This window comes from Pleuronectes platessa, chromosome 1 (genome assembly GCF_947347685.1).
Source record: "Pleuronectes platessa chromosome 1, fPlePla1.1, whole genome shotgun sequence".
Lineage (NCBI taxonomy): Eukaryota > Metazoa > Chordata > Actinopteri > Pleuronectiformes > Pleuronectidae > Pleuronectes > Pleuronectes platessa.
This window is the reverse complement of record NC_070626.1, coordinates 22,246,267-22,259,801: the sequence shown is the minus strand read 5'-3', so window position 1 is coordinate 22,259,801 and position 13,535 is coordinate 22,246,267. Positions and strand designations below refer to the sequence as shown.

At 41.3% G+C, this 13,535-nt stretch overlaps 1 protein-coding gene across 2 annotated transcripts in view; it reads left to right on the top strand.

Annotated features, from left to right (window-relative positions):
• The window catches only part of ankrd11 (ankyrin repeat domain 11), a 93,833-nt gene that overhangs the window by 770 nt on the left and 79,528 nt on the right, over positions 1–13,535 (top strand). The window lies entirely within an intron of this gene.

The window sequence follows — 13,535 nt, the reverse complement described above, 5'->3', positions numbered from 1 at the left end:
TTGCACGAACAGCAAGTTGGTGTTTTTAAACTAAATTCAAATGTTTTGAGGGAGAATCTGGTGCTGCATGCCTCCGTACCATGCATGCACGTATACGTACGTGCAAGCCACCAGAATAATAAATCAGCCTTGTGCATGTGTGGTGGGAGGCTTGTGTGTGTGAAGCGATGATGCATTTATTTATTACTCTGTACAATCAGTTTAATAGTAATGTTTGGTTTTGTGCATACTGCATTTTCAATATCACACGCTCCCATTACCATTGCCGTTCTCAATGAAGAAAACTGACAACCTCCAAATGTTGACCTGGTTTTGATTGTCACATTGGCAATAGTTACTTTGCAGGTGACCAGAGTCAACTCTACTCGACCTGCCTATCCAGTTATGTGTGCATGGCGTCATAAATTGCTGTCACCATGTCTTGCCCATTTGCTGGTGTGTTCCTGCCCTACAGCAGAATTGATGTGTCACGAGCCTGTGTGCAAGGATGGCAATGGACTATATTGTGAGAACTACACAGCACCAAATATATAGGTGCTTTGTAGTACTATTTAAAGAACGGGTCTTTATAATGCCCACAGGCCATCTGGAGTTGTCAGGAAGTGTCAGTAAATAGTAGACTAACAGTGGGCTGTATGAATGGGTAAGTGCCACTGTGATTACCTGAGCTGGTTAAGTGGAGTGCCTGTGTTTTCTGTGCTAAAGAACATGTAAAGGAGGCACAGCATGATTGGATTTGAGAGACTAGTTGCAGAAGGAAACTGAGTGTGGATAAAAACCTCTCTACTTTGGTGCAGTACCAATGCTGAGGAAAACACTGCAGTGCCGCTGGTGGTGTTTTCCACCAAGATACTGAGAGTGTTTTAGTTTGTTGGGGCGTTCATGTTGACTACACTGCAGAGGCAGGGATGCATATCTCTGTCTCCCTTCAGCTTGCGTAGGTCCTATTTTTCTGTGCTATATTAAAACACTAATGTTCGAATGATATCAAATGCTCTTCTCCGTTACATGATGATTATGAGTATTGGGATGTAAACATAATCAAGGCTTTATTGCATAAGTCTTTGCAGAGGTGATATCTCGTGTGTTTCATCACTGATGTGCTCACATTGTGAAAGTATGACAACCCCAATACTGATTTAAAATCTCATTGTAATTAATCTTTCTTGCCCATTTGGACAGTGTCGTAGCAACATTTTATATTCTTGACATTCTGTTCAATTTCACAAACATTTTTAAGGTACTGCAACAGAGTGATCTCTTGTCTACCTTTTTCTGAACTGTTTCCAGTCTCTTTTTGAGACTTTCTTAATGCCAAGTACTTATCTTGTCTCATGTACCGATAATTGCCATGTTGAAGGGCGCTCCTGATCTGTATGTCTTTTGGCCCTGCCATAAGTGGTACCATATACATAAGGCATATCCTCTGTCTGCAGCAGGAAATTGAGATTTGTTGGCATCAGAAAGGGCTGTGGTTGTAGCTCCAGGTTACACATTTTGTGTCGTGTAAAAACAGGTAGCAAGTTTCTGCTCCTCAACTGTTGTTGCCAATTTGATTCTAAGACATCTTGATCCTACTGTGTATTTGTATTACCTTGAGTTGAAGGTTTAGTATAAGGCAAACACAACTGAGTTAATTCATCATGGCAAACATACAAATAGTTAGAAAAGAACCAGATACTTTACATTGCTGTATTTGGACGACTCACCATTTGTACAGGAGGACACAGAGGATTCTATTAATATTGTTATTATACATAAATATATATGCGTTGTAACAATTCTCAATCCGAAACCACGATCTACACATCCACGGTTTCGGTTTGCGATACGCAAAGACGGAACGGCAACACGTCTCCCTGCCCATCCGCAGCCGGTTGCTTGTGTGCATATGTATCCAGCCACACTCCAAACTAATCACAACAACGGGACCCCAACCCTTTGTAATATGAACCAACACAGAATTGACCAGTAGCATCAAAGCAATGCATGTCAGAGAGGATCATTTCTTTTACTTTTACAAACCTGTTTTTTAAGGTTTGCGTGTTGTCCCTGCTCGAGAGCAAATGCTCTAAAGTCGAAGTCGGGAGGAAATCAGGTGTTTGAGCCAGGTGGAATCTTAATGCCTTGTGGAGGTTTAGAGTTGCTGGTAGGGATGGCCATTCGATTAAATTGTCATAATCGATCGTCGGGAGAATTAACGATCGATTTTCTGTTAATCATTTAAATTTTATATTAAAATTCACTATTTATAGGCTATATTAAAATGCAGTGAAAATAAAAAAAACTGCGTGTTTCCTCATTGAGATCTTTATTACAAAATGAACAACTCTTGTGGCAGTAAAACGGGATCCGTTCAATGGTTACACTGGAAAATATGCGCTGCTGTACTCTTAAGCCTCGATGAGAGAGCAGCTAGCCGCTGAGAGCTAGCTGGATTTGACGGTTCTCGATCTCTCAGTCCGGTTGTTGTCACGTTCTCACTCCCGGAACCCCTCACCCAGACCAGGGTCTGTCCGGGTTCCCTTCCCCGTAGACTGAGGGTCCGTGTGCGGACATGAAATCGAGCAGCGGAGGCCAGCTCCGGGCTTCTTCCTCCAGCTGCTAACATCCTCACTGTGCTGGTCCCAGGCAACTCAGATAATCCTACCTCCTACTTGAAGAAGCATTGGACTCCTCAGTCGCTCAAGGAGACGTAGAGCTTTGCAGTGTTGGCAGTGAACGCAACAGAACATGCATTCGTTTTAGCGATGAAAAAATAATGTCATCAACGAAATTCTTAATGATCAATTAATCGATCGTCAATTAATTATGCCCATCCCTAGTTTCTGGCCAGTTTATGCCGGATTCACCTGTACATATTATATATATGAACTAGGGATGGGCATAATTAATCGACGATCGATTAATTGATCATTAAGAATTTCGTCGATGAAATATTTTTTTCATCGAGAAATTCGCTAATTACACATTTGACCACGTGGGGCAGTGTTTGAAAAAAACGCCACAGTCCTACTCAGTTACCTGCGACTGGCTACGAGTTACCCTGTAGTTCCATTTCCAAGTAAACATGAAGAGGTCACGGCGAAGTGTTGCATGGGACCATTTTGAGTTAAAAAATGACTTGGTTCACTGCCAACACTGCGAAGCTATCCCAGAGGCTGGGGGAGAAGAGGAGCCTGCGTTGTCTGACACGGATGAGGGGAGCGCAAAACACCGGAGCCGCGGCCAAGTTAGCACGGAGCTACCTGTGTATCACGGCGACGTCAGTCCCCTCAGAGCGAGTTTTTCTGCGGTTGGACTGACTGTCACCAGGCTGCGTTCGCGTCTGACCCCAGAGCATGTTAACATGCTCATCTTTAACAACACAAATCCGTAGGCTGGTGCTGAAGTTGTATGTGAGTTACTGGTTATTTTTTTTTAAGCTTTCTCGACTCGGTACCTTGTTTGATAGTTTTGAGTTACATTTGGCAAAACCTGTCAGACCTAAGTATTATATATATCTGTAGTCGTTGTTTAACATTATGTTTTTTTATATTATTATTATTTTATTTTGGAGGGAAAAAAACGAGGGTCAGTTGTGTTTAGTAGCACCGGCTTCTAGCTGTCGGCTCCGCTGCTTAAGATTACGGCAGCGCATATTTTGTTCATGTTGTAATAAAGATCTCAATGAGGAAACACGCTTTTTTTTCCCCACTGCATTTTAATGTAGCTTATAAATAGTGAATTTTTTAACTTTAAAATATTAATGATTAATCGAAAATTCGTCATTAACTCTCCCGACGATCGACGAAGACAATTTAATCGAACGCCCATCCCTAATATGAACGCTGTTGTTCTGGCTTCTCTTTCCGTTTACTTTCCTGAGGTTGTTGGTTAGGTAAGATCCGCAGTAAAAGTCGGAACAGATTGTTTTTGTTATATCTGTTTTTTGTTGTTTGAACTGGATTGAACTGAACTGTGTTGGGCCTTTGGGGGAAACTGAAACTGACTTTGTATATATATATAGATTGAACTCTGGACGTTGAGACTGTGGAAGACCCACCTCTACATCGCTCCTATTCATTGGTTATTTTTGTTTACGTAGTTTCATGTCCAACATGTTCTTTAGTGTTCTTCTCTTTGCTGCTTTTTTTTCTTACGAACCCACTACACACTCACTCCAAAATGAGGTATGTCTCAAAAACTGAGGGCCGAACTGATATGCATATAGTATAGTCAGTATATATATATATATTTGACTATCTTCACTTGAGGAGATGGTTTTGTCTATTTCTGCAATCATTATTCAATCAACAGAAAGTTAATGTTAATTTTGATAATTAGTCATTAAAGTAATTTAATAAACTAAATGCCAAACTGCTGATTTCTGGTATTGACTAGTAAGTTGTTGTTGTTGATGGAAAAAGGTAATATAAGTGGTCGCTGAAACGCTGTTTGTTTGTGCCATACACTTAACTTTGTAGTTTTGTTTATGTATCAGTTGTCTTTCCGGGAAAGAATGGGCGTTACTTTTCCTGTTCCCATGCTCTCCTTATAAGATCTTTTATATAATGATAAAATGCGGAGGTGGCTGACACTGTAAAATGATTCATTTAGCTATTTCTGCCTTGAATATTGCTGAGAAACCCTCTTTAGGATCAAATGGAAGAATACAATATCTCGTGCTGGTTGTGAGAAGGGGGGAAAGCATTTTGCTGCAACTTCAGCACTCACTCTGCCTGCCCTCTGTGTATCCAAGCTCTCCCCTCCCCCTCTTGTGCTGGGAGTGTGGTCCTTTTAGGTAAACAAGCATGGCTACTCCTGTTTCTTGCCTCTCTGTCTCTCCCTTGATTTCTCTTTCTGTCGTGGTTTCTCTCTCTCTCACTCCCCTCTCTTCCTCTGTTCAAGTTGTCTAAATCTTTAATTGCTGCTGTTATACCAGCACAATCTCAGCGGATACTCAAATGGCATCTGAAGCCCTTTGAAATTCAGACTAGTCCTTTGCCCCCTCCTCTATCCTCCAAGCAAAATGGAACAAAATGGCGGGCCCCAGTCCTGCTGTTTCCCTCTGGGACTGTAGAGCCTTATTTTGGGGTTAAGGAGGTCCTGGTGGTTGACGGCATCTTTAACTCATGTGAGGTTGTGGTTACTTGCTTGCCTTCCACTGCACCACTCTCGATAATATTTTCTCTTTCCAGAGTCGCTTGAACATCAAACGGACGGGTTCTCTATTCTGGCATGCTGCTGCTTTTCCAGAAATGTGCATTTACAGACTTGGCTTTTGATCTTTCAAATTTAAGCTTGAAGAAGGAATATTTTATGCCCTAAATTTTAGAGGTACATTACCAATATGCCTTGTCAGACTCTCGGGCCCCCAGCAGGTCTCCAAACCTGTATAATACACGAGTTTGCTCCTGGGGGGTTTGATACGACTTGTTATTCTTTCACAAATAAAAAAATCTTTAAAATGGCAGGGAACTGATCTTGTGTATTTGAAGGTTATTAGGTACATGCTATAGTAAACAGGAAGCAGATTGTCAATTTGTGCGATGAATTGTTAATGAAAGTTAGCGTTAGCATTGCTTTTCATACAGTGCTGGAAGTAGAGTCATAAGCTGCTTCTAAGTATTGGACTCGGCAGATCCACCGTCATTTTTGTGGATGAGGTGCATTTGTGCACGCAAATGTCCGAGTGAGACGCTCCACGGGTACTACAGACAATATCGGCTGACCTCCTTGTATAATGTCTGTAGAAACCCAGGAGAATCTGATGTGTGAACACAGCCAGGGATCCCCCAATGGATTTACGTGCAAGTGGGGGAAGATGACCCACAAGAGTTTGTAGAGATGAGACCTGATGACGGTGTCGGGGTAATGTAAACATGATCACGTGATCTACGCAGCAGAGTTAATACGTCACTTCCTTCCTCTCTCTGATGCACCATACTGCTCCACCTCTTGCCTGAATAATGCAGAGGATTTAAAGCTGCAAGTGTGAAATGTAGCCTCTGGGTAAACTCCGTAACCAGTTTTCCGGGTTTTACCCAGAGGTCAGGTCTTAAATGGCTTTACAGCAACTCCCAAGTGGCTGGAACACCAGGTTTAAACTAAGCACAAGTGATGTTTAAAAATTTAAAGGTATCAGTGTTGACATATGGGCAGATATGAATCAGGGGTGGTGCAAATCTTAAGACAACACTAGGTGCTTTGATTGGATGTGCCGGAAGTAGCATGGGATGATGCATTTTCCATACATGGTAGAAATGGATACTACAGGAAGTGTCCTGAGGTCAGTTGGCCAGGTCTGGGAGCTGATTGCAGAGACAGTCTGTGTGATGTGTCCCTCAGGGCTGAGCTGTTATGGTCTGCTCAGCTTCTAGTTGACACACAGCGAAGAAGACAGGCTTGCTTGCCTAGTATCACTTACCTACTCTGTCTCTACTCCTCAATCTTAAGTCCCCTTTTTAACCATTTGCCATGACTAAGGTATCAGGCTCATGTGTTTTTTTTAAACCTCTTAACAAGCTGTGTTATAAAACAGAATGTAATCCATGCTTTGCAGTGATAAATCCACTACTGAAATATATTGTGATCTAGCTCACGCATTATACACAGAACATTTAGTGAATGAAAGTTTGTTTTGAAGTAACCATAGCAGTTCTTGCTGACAGAATCCTATATTGGTTTAGTTCCATATTATGTAGGCAAGGAGCCGGTCAAAATTAATATTGGGTCATTTCAACACTTTTGTTGAGATTCGTAGGCAAATAGCTACAGCTCCCAAATGCAGATTGGAGAATGATATCAAATTGACGGTAGACGTGATATATGAAGCAGTTTTGTCTTTTGTGTTTCCCATTTCTACAGAGATGGAACAGGATTTTGTGTTGTGTCTGTAACCAACCTTTGTCATCCTGAGATAAATAAAATATGTCTGGGATTATTGCCACTTTTAGAGATTGCTTCATGCTGTCTACTTGTGTGCTCTGAGGCAAATGGCTATATCAGTTTTCTTTAAGCCGTCTTGTACCCAGACGACCGCTTCATGTTGGACATAAGCTATAAGCTGAGACAGGGGGTAAGGGTGTTGTGACAAAGTGTCGGGTGGGGGAGGGTAGAGGTGGTGTGGCCTGGCTGAATCTCAATCACCAAGGCCCTTCAGCAGGGCTGGCCTTTTGATGGGCCAGCTGCAGCCATTCATCCACCCATTTACATTGAAATGCAACAACAGGAAGGGGGGAGGGGAAAGACTGTGGGGAGATAGGCCTCTGCGCTTGTGCAAGTGGGATGTGAATGAAAAGCAAAGGCATACCTAAATACCAAAGAGAGGAGGTCCGTCAGTCGGGCCCACGCCCCTGCTAGCCAATGCGTACTTGTTTTTCACCCAGCATGCTGTGGGGCAGTATACTTTACACAAAGGATCTAAGCACCCTTTTGACCAGTACATGCATTTTCAACACTCAGCTCTTTTCCATCTTTACAGCCAGGCTAGTGGCTATAAAGAGATTGTGATTCATCCCACTGTCCGCTTTAACAGGACTCTAATGTTACACCTGTTGACCGTAATGCTTTTTTAAAACTTTTTCTTTGGTAATTGCCTTCAGACAGATGATTTACAGATGCTAGTTCTTCATCAAGACTTATTTATGAAGCTTGTAAGGGCTGTGGAATTTAAAGTTCTTGTTCCCGGCTTGCTGTAATGGAGGCCATGCTGGCTATTGGCCGGGAGAAGAAGCTTGTTCTCATTACGAGCTTTAGACACACAAATGAGGCCAGTGTGTCATTTTTCTGAGCTCATGCAGCTTTCCAGGATAACTTGGATGTTTTCAGAGGTGTGCATGTGACAATGTTCAAGAGGCGTTTTGGGGGACGTGTTAAAGCCAAATTCATACTGGCAGTAATATTGCATCACTAACCACATCCTTATTTATGTCAGGTAAACTACTACATAGGTAGCCCAGCTAGAGGGCTGCAGCAAAACTGACATAACTTAAATCTGGCTGAACTTTTGCAGCTACACAATTCATCGTCAGCCAGCAAAAATACTATTTGGGTTGGTCAAATAAGTTCAAGCCTACTTCCTAGGTAAAATTCTTGGTAGAACAAAGGATAAACAACTGCTGTAAAAGATAAGTATTAGGAACTTTAAGAATTTACAGAAATGCCAAATAATAAACATAATCCAATTTTTTTGTGTGCTAATAATCTCAACATCTGGGCCAGCTCCACAAATATAAAAATCCCTTTTGATAAAACAGAATTGGTCGGCTGGATCAAAATCATGTGGCGAAACTGTCACTATAGCAATTTTCAGACGTGACCTGCGGGTGAATCCCGGAGAATTAGTTTGTCTTCACACATGCACAAAACAATGGGAGGTTCTCTGCACAGACGCTTCACCACAGCATAAAGTCCTCCGCATAATTCAAGCCAAAGGTACAGCAGCCGGGTAAAGCGGGCCGAGGCAGGAAACAACATATTACCTTTGCTTTGGAGATCATGTGATTGTCTTCACAACACACAGACACCAATGTCAGTGTTGCACCCCTGAATAAGAATTACATAACTTGAGTCAGAAAAAAAGTGAGGGTTCAGCTTTTCAGCGTTTCATCAAGGTGATGTCTTGTTGGAGGACATCTTGTATTAATCAAACCTTTGTTTTGACGTTGGCTGAAGTGATACTTGGTTCAGGGACTAATATAGCGGCGCTTATAATATCATGCCTTACATAACTTTTAGATTGCAGGAATGGTACCTCTCAACCGAGGCTGTTGAATATTTCTGGACCACTGCACCAAGTCCTGCAATCAGATCACTATTTCATGCTCATAAACCCTTCTGCAAACAAAAACAGAGATATGTCAACTGAACCAACTGTTCTCTATGATCACATATATTCACATACAGAATGGGTGATCACAAAGAACTAGGTTGGTCAGAGGTCGATTCTTAATTTGTATAATGGCATATAGGAAGTTGAGTGCTATTGTTTGTGTTTCGTTATTAAACTGGGAAAAGAAAATCTAATTATTTACCCTTTCAACTCGTATGTCGTGAGTTGACATTGTATTTTACTTGTATCATGTCTTTGAAGAGTTGAACATAATGCAGTTGCCTTTTCACAGAGATACATTTGCATTACATCACACAATGCAGGTTTTTGACATTTATTCTATCTTTAGAAACATATTTTGGGGATATAAGGTCTGACTGAGATATTAAAGATGTCTCATTGACTCAAATAGTTATTATTGCTGTTGAACCAATGCTGTAAAAGCGTCATGGTATTACAGAGTTGGTAGCTGTAGTAAACAGTTGAAGCTTGAAGGGTAGGTGCTGCCAAGCATGCACATCAGCAACAGGACATGTACATTTCAAGTAAAAAAATTCAAAGCCCAATGATCTGTTGAAAATGTATAAAGCGAGGGAATATCACTAATTTTTGCTCGTCCACTTTGCTAACTTCGTACGTTGCTTTAGCTTGTCAAACTAGGGCACTGTAAGTAGTGTTTGATGCTTTGCTTTGATTCGCTGTACAATAGTGTGAGATTCAATGTGAGCTAATGCCATTTGTCAAACACAACAGTTGATGTTACATCTGAGAGTAAGAGTCAGAGAAGAATTCAAATATTTGAAGTGCATTTGTGTTTGAACAACATACCATCAAATCTTAAACACAACTAAGCATTGGATGTGTTTGCTGTTGGTCTGTTTCCCACAATTCTAATATTAACCAATTTAAATGTTGTAATTCATTCAAAATACAAGAAAGCTTAAATTTATATTCAAAATATTCACTTTAAGTCATCGAGAAGGTGAGAATGAAATGTGTCTTTTTGGGGGGCAGGGGCAGGAATTAGCTTGTGTGTTTAACTAGAGCAGTCAAGAGGGAGTGGAAAATCACATCATCTTCATTCAGCCTGCACAGGGACTTTCCCTCCTGAATATGTGGCAGCACAGAGCAGATTTTAAAGCTACAGGCCACTATGTGTTTGGCCCTTGTATCGAGCCTTGTACGTCCACATTGAATCCCTGTGTCAGACATTGTGAAGGTAATTCGCTGAGGTATTTGTTTTGCCCAGAAAGGCAGTAGCCTAAATGAGAAGTTGAAAATAGGAGAACAGGAAATATAGAAAACATTTGAAGTTGGCCTCGAGCTACCAATAATCTTTCCAACATTTCACTATGTTTGTCTGCCAAGGCTTCGCAACAGTCATAGATCTATGATTGGGTGACTACAGTTAACCAGACACTGATCTTCTAAGTTCTTTTGATGCAAGAACCTTCTTCCCTATAAATACACTGCCTTGTTTTTGTGCCCATCTCTGTGTTTGTGAGGGTGTCTGTGTGCGTGGTTGTGTGTGTGCTTGTGCCACTCATACTCCCTGCAGTGAATCTTTTTATAGAAACAGCAGCCAGCAGTGTAATCTCTGGCGTGGATGTAGGACCGCCTTTTATTCCTCCTCATTACTTATGCAAAGCCATTTCTCACCCACAATCACTGCATAGCCTGTTTGAAAAAGGTGAACAGTCAAAGGATCATACTCGTGTTTTTGCATGGTTCAGCACATGTTCTACAAATTGTCTATACTTTGTTGCTGCGATTCCTTTCTCTGAAGTATCATTTTTTTACTTTATTTTGAATACCTTTCTCCTAGCTATGATCTGCCATGCCTTTATTTTAATTTCAGTGCAGTTTGAAGTGTCCATGTATCGTAACAGTGTTGTTATAATACATAAATAATATAAAAGAGGAAACTTAAGCTGGCACACAGTATTATGTTCACGGTCTGTGGTGTGAGAAAACACACCTGGAAGACAGGAAGCCAACATTAGTGTCGTAAAAACAGTATAATGAATCGGATGGCTTCCTGCATAAAAATGCCCTCCTTTGTTGCCAGCTCTCTCAAGTCAGATTTTAAAGCCCCACCATTAAACCATCTAAATAATGGAAAAACACAGCTCCTGTAAGCTTTAAATGCGCACATATTTTGCCTCTGGCGTTTCATCTCAAACAATAAATGTCAGAGGCTATGATTTGGTTGATGTCACGTTAAGTTTCCCAAGGTTGTGATCAGTGATAAGTAATGTTGTTGTTGGTTTTAGTTTTTAGGGACCATGTGGTTTTTAAAGAACCTCTTTTTTGCTGCATATGTTTTATTTTTTAATTATGACGTTATTAGTGGCTATTTTTCAATCATGCAATAATTCATAAATCCGGTTTGTCTGAGTTGATTGGCAATACACATATCACCTACTTGTACTCACGTGGAACAAATCTATCAAATCTCACCATGTTATCTGTATTTCTTGGACAGAACAGATTGTCTCTTGAACTAATCCCTGTGGTGCACTGTTATGCTGCTCTCTCACTTACTTGGATCAACTCTCCCCCCATCCTCTCTTTCCATACCCAACTAACTCTGTACTTGCTCCTCTTCTGCTTCCACTCAAACCCTTATTAACCAACATTTGGCCATATATGCTGGTTTTTAAATGCAGGCAAACCCAATTATTCTATTTCCATTGCCAGTAGACACGTTACTTTACGTTTTTGTCTTTTTGGTTCTGAAGCCTGAAACATGCTTCTGCGACTGCGTCTGTGTCTTTTCACGCCGCTGTGGCGCAAGACTCGTTGTCATTCATGCTTCCCCAACCGTTGCGCGTCTTACAAAGCAATTCCGCGCCAGAACACTAGGCGGAGTAATGCTTTTTGAGAGACCTGAGAGACGCCTTCTTTCTTCTTCATCGATTGTTTATTTACATAGCTACTGCGGCTCCTTGTAGCCTTTTTCAGGCTTGCACAACACATCGGGAGGGTTTCTGCACAGACGTATTCACAACTGCATCAAATCCTCAGTGTTATTCAGGCGAGAGATGGAACAGCCGGGTGCAGCAGACAGAGACAGGAAGTGAAGTATTAACTCTGCTGTGTAGATCACTTGATCATGTTTACAATACCCCGACACCATCGTTAGCCCTTATCACCACAAACTCTCTTGACATCTTCGTCAGTGTCTTCTATGTGTGTGTAACCGCTTTTTCACCTGGGCATGTTTGTTTTCTTTCTGTTTTGTATCTTTGTGTCTCACACATGCACCTCCTCCGGAGAAATTCGGAGGCTCTGCAGAGTCCTCTGCATGTCTGAAAGCAGCTTATGTCGGTCTCTGCAACCCTCTCCGTATTTTTGAACACTGCATCCTCACATGCCCATCCTCCCTCTCCCGTCCCTGACAGCCCACCATTTCCACCTCGATGCAGTAGCCCTGGGTCCTCAGGAAGCTCTGCTTGCAGGAAGCTGAGGGCATTGGACCTTACTGTTTGTCTTGATTCCTTCTTTGACAAAAGTCATAGTTAATGATGCACACACACCTGCAGGCTTGGTGTTTTTCCGTATTTGGTCTATTGCATTTTGCTTTAGGTCGTTCAGGATTATTTACTTGACATTTTTTTTTTCTTTAGTCCAACCTTCAAATATGTACATTTATATAAGAAACCCCTTTTCCTCTGCTGGAAGAACCTGACACCAAATCTTTTAAGTGATGACCAACCTGCACTGCTGATATGATAGGGGGTGCAAAGTTCACTCTATTACCTTAGTGGAGGTGATTGAGATCTCTATTCTTTGTGTGAGGCAACGAGAGGCGGGCTACTAGCCATACAACTGTCATGGCCTTTTAACAGACCAAAAATGTGGATGAATTTAATTATCATTGCCTCTTTCATGAACATATCATCTGTTTCTACAGTTTGACATTCGATATACAGTATATCCAGATTTATGAAATGAGGAGATTGTAAGGCTCTTCTTTAGTGTTCTTGTTGCCTCCTTCAAGCTGGTTATGTTTTCAATGCTCTTTGTTTGTCTGTTAGTTTGCAGCATTTTACAAAAACTGTTGGACAGATTATCATGAAAGTTGGTGGAAAGATGGGGACTGGTTCAAGGAAGAACACAATACATTATGATGATGATGTGGACCACGAAAGTTTTCTCTTTCTTAAATGTTGCATCTTTATTGACTATTTAGATTTCCCAGTGAAAAAATCATTGATCTTATTCAAGGGTACTGATATCTGTAAGCGCGTGTGCACTTTATCCATGTTTTTGTCATAAATGGCCACCGTCCTGAGTCCTGTATATTTCATACCTCCACAGAAGAGTTGTCACCAGCTTTAACTAAGGGATCAAAGCCCTCTTCAGCAAGCTTGTGAGTGATTTGTCTTTTCCCTCCAAGGAGTGAGAAAAAAAATATATACACTACGCTCATACCGTGTGGGTGTGTGTTTATTCATGGAGTTCAATGGCAATTGTTGTTTTCATAATAGTGGCTTGACAGCCTCAGTTAACATTGTTACTTAGCATGTTTATATTCAGTGGCAACCCTTAATCGGGTCATGTTGTCATGCATCAACCTACTGCTCTTGTCATTTTCCCACTTTGTGCACTGTGGGCCTTGCACTACTTTTCACACACGCTTTTATTTATGCACGCCCATATAAAGCATTTCAATAAATGCCAGATGCAGGCCAAACAGATGACTTTTCTTAGAAAT